Source organism: Macaca nemestrina, chromosome 6 (genome assembly GCF_043159975.1).
Source record: "Macaca nemestrina isolate mMacNem1 chromosome 6, mMacNem.hap1, whole genome shotgun sequence".
In the NCBI taxonomy this organism is placed as follows: domain Eukaryota; kingdom Metazoa; phylum Chordata; class Mammalia; order Primates; family Cercopithecidae; genus Macaca; species Macaca nemestrina.
Window position 1 is genome coordinate 117,860,615 of NC_092130.1, and position 12,465 is coordinate 117,873,079.

Sequence of the window (12,465 nt, forward strand, 5' to 3'; positions counted from 1 at the left end):
TATTTTTGAGATTTGTCCAATTTAACATAGGTAGATCTAGTACAGTCATTTAAATTTCCCTATTGCATTTTATTATATAACGAAATCATAATATGTGTATTTCTTTATGGATAGATATGGAGGTCAATCATACTATTATAAATGGCATTGCAGTGAACATCCTTGTTCAATTCTTCTAGTGGACATGTCTGAGCCAGGCTCAGATATACCTATATAGGAGGGGAATTTCCAGATGTGATGTGGAATGTACATCTTGAACTTTACTAACAATTGCCAAATTGCACTCCTCAGTAGTTCTTGATCATTACACTCCTGTCCACAATGTGTAAGAGTTCCTTTTTGCCGTACTTTTCACCTATACATAGAGTCATCAGATGGTTTTTTTTCCAATTCGATAAGTATAAAATAAATCTCATTGCCTTAATTTGCTTTTATGTTTACTAGTGAGGTCGCTCTTCAAATGTTAATTGGCTATTTCACTTTATTCCTCTGTGAACTGCCCGTCTTGGGGATTTGTCTATTTTTCACTCGAGTTGACTACATTTTCTACAATGCCTTTAAAGTTTCTTTTCACATTCTGAAAACCAACTCTTAGTTATATGTTCTGCACGTGTATTCTCCCATCTGTGGCTTGCATTTCAGCTTTGCAGTGTCTGTTTACTTGTGATGTCTACTCTCATTTAGAAGTTTATAGAAGTAGTCAAATTTATCAGTGTTTTCTTTTAGTTTGTTGTGACGTCTTTAAAAAAAATCTATCCCTGTTCTTATATCATCCAGAGATGCTTCAGTATTTCTTCTAAAGTTTCACAGTTTGTGTTTCACACTTAGGTCCTTAAACGACCTGAAATTTATTTTTGGGTGTGGGATGAGATGGAGACCTAATTGTATCCTTTTCTATCACATTAGATAACTGTTTCAGCACTCTTGATTGAATAGTCCTTTTCTCCTCTGAAATTTAAGGCCCTCCATTGTACACCAAGTTTCCACATATATATGGGAATGTTTCTATGCGTGCTTCTGTTTTTTTTTTTTTGATTGGTTAGCTTGTTTGGTTATTTATTAATTAAATCTTTTTTCCCCTTCCCGTACTAATACCATATACGTTTCTTTAATGATGAAAGCACTATATCAAAACCGCTCAACTACATGGAAACTGAACAACCTGCTCCTGAATGACTACTGGGTACATAACAAAATGAAGGCAGAAATAAAGATGTTCTTTGAAACTGATGAGAACAAAGATACAACATACCAGAATCTCTGGGACACATTTAAAGCAGTATGTAAAGGGAAATTTATAACACTAAATGCCCACAAAAGAAAGCAGGAAAAATCTAAAATTGACACTCTAACATCACAATTAAAAGAACTAGAGAAGCAAGAGCAAACACATTCAAAAGCTAGCAGAAGGCAAGAAATAACTAAGATCAGAACAGAACTGAAGGAGATAGAGACACAAAAAACCCTCCAAAAAATCAATGAATCCCGGAGTCGGTTTTTTGAAAAGAACAACAAAATTGAGAGACTGCTAGCAAGACTAATAAAGAAGAGAGAAGAATGAAATAGATGCAATAAAAATGATAAAGGGGATATCACCACTGACCCCACAGAAATACAAACTACCATCAGAGAATACTATAAACACCTCTATGCAAATAAACTAGAAAATCTAGAAGAAATGGATAATTTCCTGGACAATTACACTCTCCCAAGACTAAAACAGGAAGAAGTTGAATCCCTGAATAGACCAATAGTAGGCTCTGAAATTGAGGCAATAATTAATAGCCTACCAACCAAAAAAAGTCCAGGACCAGATGGATTCACAGCTGAATTCTACCAGAGGTACAAGGAGGAGCTGGTACCATTCCTTCTGAAACTATTCCAATCAATAGAAAAAGAGGGAATACTCCCTAACTCATTTTACGAGACCAACATCATCCTGATACCAAAGCCTGGCAGAGACACAACAAAAAAAGAAAATTTTAGACCAATATCCCTGATGAACAGCAATGCAAAAATCCTCAATAAAATACTGGCAAACCAAATCCAGCAGCACATCAAAAAGCTTATCCAACATGATCAAGTGGGCTTCATCCCTGGGATGCAAGGCTGGTTCAATATATGCAAATCAATAAACATAATCCAGCATATAAACAGAACCAAAGACAAAAACCACATGATTATCTCAATAGATGCAGAAAAGGCCTTTGACAAAATTCAACAGCCCTTCATGCTAAAAACTCTCAATAAATTTGGTATTGATGGAACCTATCTCAAAATAATAAGAGCTATTTATGAAAACCCCACAGCCAATATCATACTGAATGGGCAAAAACTGGAAAAATTCCCTTTGAAAACTGGCACAAGACAGGGATGCCCTCTCTCACCACTCCCATTCAACATAGTGATGGAAGTTCTGGCCAGGGCAATCAGGCAAGAGAAAGAAATAAAGGGTATTCAGTTAGGAAAAGAAGAAGTCAAATTGTCCCTCTTTGCAGATGACATGATTGTATATTTAGAAAACCCCATCATCTCAGCCCAAAATATCCTTAAGCTGATAAGCAACTTCAGCAAAGTCTCAGGATAAAAAATCAATGTGCAAAAATCACAAGCATTCTTATACACCAGTAACAGACAAACAGAGAGCCAAATCATGAATGAACTTCCATTCACAATAGCTTCAAAGAGAATAAAATACCTAGGAATCCAACTTACAAGGGATGTAAAGGACCTCTTCAAGGAGAACTACAAACCACTGCTCAGTGAAATAAAAGAGGACACAAACAAATGGAAGAACATACCATGCTCGTGGATAGGAAGAATCAATATCATGAAAATGGCCATACTGCCCAAGGTAATTTATAGGTTCAATGCCATTCCCATCAAGCTACCAATGAGTTTCTTCACAGAATTGGAAAAAACTGCTTTAAAGTTCATATGGAACCACAAAAGAGCCCTCATTGCCAAGACAATCCTAAGTCAAAAGAACAAAGCTGGAGGCATCATGCTACCTGACTTCAAACTATACTACAAGACTACAGTAACCAAAACAGCATGGTACTGGTACCAAAACAGAGATATAGACCAATGGAACAGAACAGAGTCCTCAGAAATAATACCACACATCTACAGCCATCTGATCTTTGACAAACCTGGGAAAAACAAGAAATGGGGAAAAGATTCCCTATTTAATAAATGGTGCTGGGAAAATTGGCTAGCCATAAGTAGAAAACTGAAACTGGATCCTTTCCTTACTCCTTATATGAAAATTAACTCAAGATGGATTAGAGACTTAAATGTTAGACCTAATACCACAAAAACCCTAGAAGAAAACCTAGTAATACCATTCAGGACATAGGCATGGGCAAGGACTTCATTTCTAAAACACCAAAAGCAACAGCAACAAAAGCCAAAATTGACAAATGGGATCTAATTAAACTAAAGAACTTCTGCACAGCAAAAGAAACTACCATCAGAGTGAACAGGCAATCTACAGAATGGGAGAAAATTTTGCAATCTACTCATCTGACAAAGGGCTAATATCCAGAACCCACAAAGAACTCAAACAAATTTACAAGAAGAAAACAAACAACCCCATCAAATTGTGGGCAAAGGATATGAACAGACATTTCTCAAAAGAAGACAGGCATACAGCCTACAGACACATGAAAAAATGCTCGTCATCACTGGCCATCAGAGAAATGCAAATCAAAACCACAAAGAGATACCATCTCACACCAGTTAGAATGGCAATCATTAAAAAGTCAGGAAACAACAGGTGCTGGAGAGGATGTGGAGAAATAGGAACATTTTTACACTGTTGGTGGGATTGTAAGCTAGTTCAACCATTATGGAAAACAGTATGGCGATTCCTCAAGGATCTAGAACTAGAAGTACCATATGGCCCAGCCATCCCATTACTGGGTATATACCCAAAGGATTATAAATCATGTTGCTATAAGGACACATGCACATATATGTTCATTGTGGCACTATTCACAATAGCAAAGACTTGGAATCAGCCCAAATGTCCATCAGTGACAGACTGGATTAAGAAAATGTGGCACATATACACTATGGAATACTATGCAGCCATAAAAATGGATGAGTTCGTGTCCTTTGTAGGGACATAGATGCAGCTGGAAACCATCATTCTCAGCAAACTATCGCAAGAACAGAAAACCAAACACTACATGTCCTCACTCATAGGTGGGAACTGAACAATGAGATCACTTGGACTCGGGAAGGGGAACATCACACACTGGGACCTATTATGGGGAGGTGGGAGCAGGGAAGGATTGCATTGGGAGTTATACCTGATGTAAATGACGAGTTGATGGGTTCTGACGAGTTGATGGGTGCAGCAGACCAACATGGCACAAGTATACATATGTAACAAACCTGCACGTTATGCACATGTACCCTAGAACTTAAAGTATAATAATAATTTTAAAAAAAAGAAGTCAATATAAGGCCCCACTTGTATTTTCTAATTTGTCTGTGCTCTTCTCAGACTTTATACATTTCCTGTTCCCATGTTTTTGCATGTGCTCTTCCTTCTGCTTAGAATTCTTTTTCTATCATTCTCCATAAATCCAAATTTGACTCATTCTCTCAGGACAAAAACCAGCTTCTCCAAAAAGACTCCCTTGATTGTCTCAAGTTGAAGTGAGTGCTCTCTTTCCTAAACTACCCTGTAACTTAATTTGTATTTTGCTTTCACTTTTTTTTCAACTCTAGTATATAGCTCTTGCAGAGCAAGATTCATGTTTAACTAATCATCATCTCCTTGAAATAGCCACAGTGCCTCTATACAAAAGTTACTCTATAAATTTTGATTTATGCTTCAATACTAAAAGTTTTCTATCATTAAATTTTTATCATATAGTAATGCAGCAATATCATCAGGGTACTTTAACATCTGTAAATCCTTTTCGATTTGTGTGTAGTGGACATTTTCACCTAACTCACCTTTCATTTCCTCTTTCTCCTTTTTAACCATACTTAGTTCAAGTGTGTAACTAACCCCTAAATAGCTTGTGTTGCCAAGGAAGCTGGCTCCATTCCCAGCTTCAAGAGAGAGACCAAAAATATTCCAAACCAACCAATGCATAGCTTTCTCTGATAACTGCTACTGGTCTAGGAGTGGGTATAAGACCAAGTTGACTCAATTAGACAGAACAGACAGACTGTAATTTCATAGTGGAGAATGGTTTATCATAGTTTCATTCTCTCTTCCTCTCTCCCCGCTACACACTGCATATGAACAATGAAACATACAGCAATAGCAATAGTTATTTATTGCTGTATAACAAAACAGCCCAAAACTCAGCGGGCTGAAAAGAGCAATTATTTGTCATCTCTTAGAGTGTCTGTGAGTCAGTAATTCAGCAGAGCATAGGAGGGATGCCTTGCCTCTTCTCTACAATATCTGAGACCTCAACTGGAAGACTCCAAGGCTGGGAGCTGGACTTAGTAGAAAGCTCGTTCACTCTGGTCGTTGATGCTGGCTATCAACTAAAACTTACTGAAGCTATTGGTTTGAACACCTACATATAGCCTCTCCATGCAGCCTGGGTTTCCCCACACCCACCTGGTGGTTTTCCCCAGGTAGCTGGGTTCCAAAGGCCAGCATCCCCCCGAAAAGTCATCTTACATCACTGATAAGAGACAGGCCAAAAACCAAGTGGACTCAGAAAAGCAGGAACGGAATGATGGTGTTAACCTGGTCTTGATCACACAGTTAACTTGTGAATCAACCAACATTAATGGCTATCCATACTGCTGCACTTTCTATATCGGACAATACATTTAAAATAATTTGAGTTGGACTTTCTATTACCTGTGTTCAAAACCATCTTAATTAGTGTACTGCATTTTGACCATCAATAACAGGCTAATAGAAGAAACTGTTAGGAATGGGGGACCACCACATATTCTTCTGCAAGAAAGCAGCTGCATCCTGCATTCAAATCTCTGAGGGCTGTTGATTCTCTATATGCCATCTCATCGTTTTTTCATCTTATTCTTAGTGATACATACCCATACAGTACAGTTAAATTTCCACTGCAGTAAGCAAAGCGCTGGTTAAAAGTTCTTATGATGCTATCAGGAGCTTCATATCCAGAAACAATTAAGTCCTATTGTGCCCTGAAGCCTGGTAACTGCCATTTTGTTGATGATATTCCATCTGGATACTGAATCTATGCATTATTCAGTTAAACTGATTGGAGAAAAAGCACTACACTGTCCCTATTTTTATTATCTATACTGCTATTTTAACTTTCAATCCAGGTCATTATTAAGTAGCTAGAAACAGATTGTAATGTTGAGATTTTGTATCATCATTTGCAGTGTTCACGTATTTTCAAGGATGCAGAATTTGTTCAATCTGGTTTCATCCTAAAATTTTATGGACCTAGCTTTAGAACTAAGTAATAATTTGGTGGGGGCAGGGAATGAGGTGTTTTCTATAAGTTGAAATGAGCACAGAGCTAAAATATTAATATTTTTGTTACATGATGCTCACATAAATTTAAAATGGCTTTTCTTTTTAAAAGGCAATTTGTACATGATTGGGACTTTATATTCACAGATGATGCCACTCAATACCTTTTATAGTTTTTCAAGTTGTTCTAATGGAGACCTGTGAATCAGCATGCACTGTATTGAAGATGATTCAAATTCAGAAACCAAATCTCTTAAGTTTAAAGAAAAAAATGACAAAGCAAGCTGAAAATTCTTAAAATGACTCAAAGTGTCAGGATGAAAATCTTTTGCCTTCTCTCCATTTTTTATTTATCACAATAATTAATAACACGCTGTATTTTCCCTTTTTAAAACAGAGAAAATGCACAATGCCCAATAATCAGGCTTATCTCTAATGAGCAACCAAATACAAAAACATAAGAAGCCAAATCAATCCCCCTGGAAGAAGATGGAGCAGGAAAACTAGCAAGAAACACCTTCAGTTTCTTAGGACTAAATGTAGGTGAACTGTAGGTGAAATGCCATTGAAATGTTCTGAATAAACCTGCAAAATGAACTGTACAGCTAATCTCCTCTGGGAAATATGAAACCTAGTGGTCCCAGTCATCTAGACATTGGGGTATATGATTCAAAAATAAATTAGAAGAAATGAGTAGATAATAAACATCCTTGAAACAAAAACGAATGAAGTCTCCAAAGAAGCGGTTACAGAAAGAAAAATGTTTTTTTGGCAGCATGTTCTTCACAAAACAATCCAGAAAGAACAAAAGCTCCAATGATGCATTGAGGTTTGTTTTTTCTGCAGTAGCCTTTTTTCTCTCTTCAAAGCAGACCCTCCACCCGCACTTGGGTGGTTGTTGCTGAAGATGTTTTTATTGCATAGTGCAATAAATAGTTATATAATACGTTTATTTTTTCATTTCAATGACTTCTCTCCTCCTTTTTTCTTGAAAATGTCTTTCAGTCATTTTGCTCGCCTTCTTTATTTTTTCTCTGGAAAGAAAAAATATAACCAGAAAAAAAACACATAAACATCCTGAATACAGTGTTTAGTGCCTGGTAGAAATAAGACAGAACAAAACAAAATATGTGACTGAAAAGTTAGACAACTGGACCGAGGGAATGCTAGTCTACTGAGCAATGCTATGAAGGAAAATAAAAAAACAGCAGGCTTTGTGTTGTTAAGAAAAGAGCTCCCAAAATAATAACTATGAATTTCCGAATAGAGTTTTTAGAGTTGTCATCTGTTCTTTCTCTACTGATTGACATATCCACAAGCAAAATCTTTTGTTTCATTGTTCTTTGTTTTCTCTCATATATTTTTCATGATGAACAGTTAAATAGCAAAAGAAAGGAGGAACAAAAGGTCTGTCACTAACAAGATGGTATTTTATACTGTAAAAATCATTTTAAATTAGATTTAACAGCAAATCCTTAGCCTGACAAATTGTACTCATCATAGGTACCTACCTTCCTCCCAGTCTGTCACAGCCAGGGCCACTTTACTCCCACACATATATTTTATCTTCTTTTCTTTCTTGCCTGCAGGTCTTGGCTTATTCTATAGCCCAATCCAGAATGTTACTTCTCAAATCCCTGTTGAGATCTACCCTACAATGTTCCTTCAAATCGCAAATCAAAGCTTCTCTGTCTTAAGCAGCCTTCACCTACTAATTCTACTTCATAATGTAGATTCCTCTTCTTCTAAACAATATTATGTCTACGGCATAGTAGACACAGTATCTGCACTAAAAAAAATAGCTTTTATTATAACTTTGAATTTCTTCAGGTGTTACATTGGCAACTTTACTATCCATCCTGGAATATCATAAAGGTCACCTTCAAGTTAAATTCAAATTTCTCCTTATTTTTACAGTTCTTGTCACTCTCTCCTAAGTAATAATGAACTGAGTTATATATTCAGAGCTTCTTATAAATTTATTAAGCCAATTATATCAAGAAGATAGCCAAATAGTCAATTTATGTCCCAGCTGTATACTATTATAGGATATATAACAATTACAAGAATGTGTCCAGTTGTGTTTACAGCTAAAGACTACATGGAACATAAGAAAGACGTGAAATCAAATTTTCAAAGGATTTGTACCTACTCTACATCTCTGCAGTTGAATCAGTTGGATGTTTATTGCAGCTGCCTTCCTGTAGTGAATGATCTTTATAATTTGAGTTTCCATCTAAATGAAAGATCATCTCTACCTTCCATTGAATACAATTGTTTGCGTAAAGATCTAATGATTTCTGAAACAGATAACTTTCATTCCTTTAATTCTCTTTGAATCTCAAAACCTTAAATAAGTTTTCTAAACTTGATTCTATAGTAGACAAGGTTATTTGGGGACAAATTAAGAAACATAGTCAGAGGCCCTTGTCTCTTTAAAATGGTTATAAAATGTCTCCCTCCCAAACTCTCTTTTCCTGGAGAAAGGTGAACAACCTCTTGGCTGGCTGTCTATTATTTTGAATTGATAAAGAAACCATACTTTCCCAGGCATAACAAAATAGGTCTGACAAATTTCCGGACTCATCAGCAAATGGCAAGGATGATAAATGAGATTAGAGTTGTCTGTGAAGCTGTTCTATCTTGCGTGTCTTGCTCAAAGTTTGGAAATGGTATGGTTCATTTATTAACAAAGTGATTACTAGACGCCTGAAATATCAATCTACCCTGTTAGACCTTCATCTAGAGTGAGAATTGTGTCTTCTTATACATTCATTCCCTTCCATCTGCTCTGTTCTCTCAGTTCGTATCTTGACAGATGGCTGTAACTTACATTACAGATAACTTTTCATCAGATACCATCTAAGCTCCCATCTTATGCTCAATATATTTTTAAGCTAATGCTCTTCCCTTAGATAATCTACATAAATAAACTAATGTTTTCTCTTTCTTTCTTTTTCTCCTGCCCCCATTTCCTCCACACATACAATCTGATTTATACAAATAACTTCCTACTTAGCTATAATTTCTATATCTATTCCTATATCAAATATATTTACTCATAAAAAATGTCCACAGAATTTTGAGCTCAAATTATTACAAATAGCAGTAGATAATCAGGAACAGACTCTAACAAATTGAGGAACATCCCAAAATTTCTCTCTATAATATTCCTGAAAAATCTCTAAAGTAAAGCATAAATATAATCCTACAAAAGTAATCTGACAGCACATTTTAACCTTCTACTTACCATTTACAACCCATGCAGGAGTACACTGCAGTATTCCTCTCTGATGGTCTGATTTCATAGAATCACAGAATCTTAGCACTTTGGAGAGACTCTGAGTATACTCCACCTTTCCCATCTAAGAAAAAGACTACAATTCAAGTCAAATGACTTCTCAGAGTTAAAGAGCTGGTTAGTAACACATCTTGGACTAGAACTCAAATCTTCTCACTTCAGCCCAATGCTCTTTCCACTATTTTGTTAAGTCAACAATATTCCAATCAAAGAAGGAGTTAACTAAAACAAATTCAATTCTGCTTATGAATTCCTCTCAAACACAGCGTCATCCCCGGGAAAGAAAAAAAAAGTACATAGATATAAATAAACCCTAGTCACAATTGCCAAAAACGCACATAATGTAAGACATTGCCAAGGCTATTCATCCATGTTGATAATATACAAACACACACACACCATAACAATTCCCCCCAAATCAAGTATCCCATCTTTAGAAAGAAGAATGAGACAATTTTTGAGAAATTGCCAGGGCCCTGAAGTAGCTTGAGGTCATATATAACCCTGAAAACAAGGACTTGAACAAATGCCATGAGGTGATACCATCATAAATATCTTAGAGAAAAAAAAGGGTTGACATTTAGCACCTGGAAAAAGGCAAAGAGAATACCTAAGAATGACATGTGGTCTGTTAAAACAACACTCTCCCAATGCCTTACTCTTAAAACAGGGTAAAATTAAACCCAGGGTGTATCTACCTTGTCTTCTCTTCCCCTGCCCATATCCCACGATATAGAAATTTGCTCTCCATGGCCCTAGTAGGGGAGAAATCCTCTTCAGCACTCCTTTGAAAAGAACCAAAGCATCCTCCTCATCATCAAGTGTTCAGGATCTTCCTGTAAAAACTTAGTCCACTCATTTCTCTCATGAGAAAATCTGTCAAGTGGTGATATGGAAGAACTGATTTGTGCCATTTTCTCTCGTATCTGATAGCACGAAACTAGAATCTAACAGAATCCAAGAGTGTCTGGCCTCATGTGATCTGGTGAAATATGAAATGTCTTCAAGTCACTTTTGAAGAAAAAGGAGGCTAAATCAGTTCATCTTTGAGATCTAAAGTCAGTCCTTCCTTTTCCCCTTTTTGCCTACCTCCTGCCCTCCTTCCATCCTTTCCTCCAAACTTTCCCTTCTTCCCTCCCCCACCTCCTCTTCCTTCCCTCCTCTCTTTCTTGTTTTCCTTCTCCTTTCTTTCTTTTGTTTTTATCCCCTTTAGATTACAGGAAGCTCATTTTATAATTATGAATGGGCTACTTTATAAATATTCTCTTCAAAGAACATTATAGTTAACAGAGAATGATTAACTTGAACACAAGAAATATCAGGTTCAGAATGGAAAAATAAATGAGATTTTACACAAACATAACTAGAGAGGACATTTTCTCATAGAAACTCATTCATAATGCCCCTACGACACCTCCTCTACCCTCTCTGCCTTGCTTAGCTTCCTCTTCCAGCAGGGTCCCCTGGAGAAAAGTATTTTCTACTTTTGTGAACCAAACACCTCTTACACACAGCCATTAAGTGATACATTTCAGTAGTTTCTTCTAACTGCAGAGCAAAATGTAGACATGGGAGTATTAAGACAAGTGTTCCTCCTCTTAAAAAAAATTGTACTCAAAGGAGAAAAGATGCATAAATAACAGTCTTACTGGTTGTGAGATCAGCATTGTAAAAGAAGGCCATGCAAAGGACTGCAGAACCACACAAGAAGGAGAGGGGCTTTTGTGTGAGAGATTTTGTGGGACATTCTAGAAGACAAGGGAAGACTTATAAACCCAATAGACTAAAGTCCCCAATGACATAGTTTATTCAGTTGTAGGTGACAGGGACATAATTTTGAATGTGTGTTTGGTAGGGAGGGGTAGTCTTTCAAAATCTCTCTAATTCTTCTACATTAACATTTAACCTCCATGCCCACCCAGAAGACCAGCCTTCAATTCCACACCCAGACTGGAATACAAGTAGGATGCAGGGCCTGGCTCAGAGACACAAGTTTTAGCTTCAGACAGATTTGAATGCCATCTTCTTCCACCACTTGTAAAATAGGTAGACAAGTTGTTTAACATTTTGATCCTCAGCTTTCTAATTTGTAAAATGGGAAGGGACCAACTCATCTGTTTTTTTGTTTGTTTGTTTCATAAGGTGTCAGAGATCTGGAACATAGCACACATTTACCAAATTACAGCAGGATTCACTAGATCACAGCAATTATTATAGTAATTCATAAGAATATTTGTTTTACACAAAACTGAGGCATATCTGAAATATAACAATGAAGAAATAAAATATTTTTTCACGTATGGCTGATAGAAATTGTGTATATTTTCCAATGGCCAGAAAATATCCAGGCCTCCAGTGCTCTCTCTCTCTCTCCCTCTTTCTCTCTCACATGTGCACACAATGCATCTTTTATGTTGAACCAGGTTCCCAATTCTCCACCTACAGAACTTGTAGCAGCCAGCAGCATTATCAAACTGCAAGAATAGTGTGTCTAAGAAGCATGGCAACTAACTTCCCTGGCATCTATGCCATTCTTAGAACATGAAGCTCCTCAGACCGATTTATGAACCATCATCAAGGCAACCCAACTTTCTGACACCAACTCCTTAGAGATCCAAAATTTAAAAAAAAAAAAAAAAAAAATTCCATCATCTTCTTCCTCTCCTGGCTCACTTAGAAGTCTCCCTCTGTGAATTCTAACCCCATTGCATTGCAG

The 12,465-nt window shown here is 36.7% G+C and overlaps 1 long non-coding RNA gene across 1 annotated transcript; it reads right to left on the minus strand.

The window, feature by feature from the left end:
- Positions 1–1,015: 1,015 nt before the first annotated feature.
- LOC105499416 (uncharacterized) lies at positions 1,016–10,166 on the minus strand. Its single transcript, XR_011624991.1, has 2 exons — positions 9,699–10,166; positions 1,016–7,482 (listed from the first exon to the last, which is right to left on the minus strand). It is a non-coding gene; the product is annotated as an uncharacterized lncRNA (long non-coding RNA).
- Positions 10,167–12,465: the final 2,299 nt, after the last annotated feature.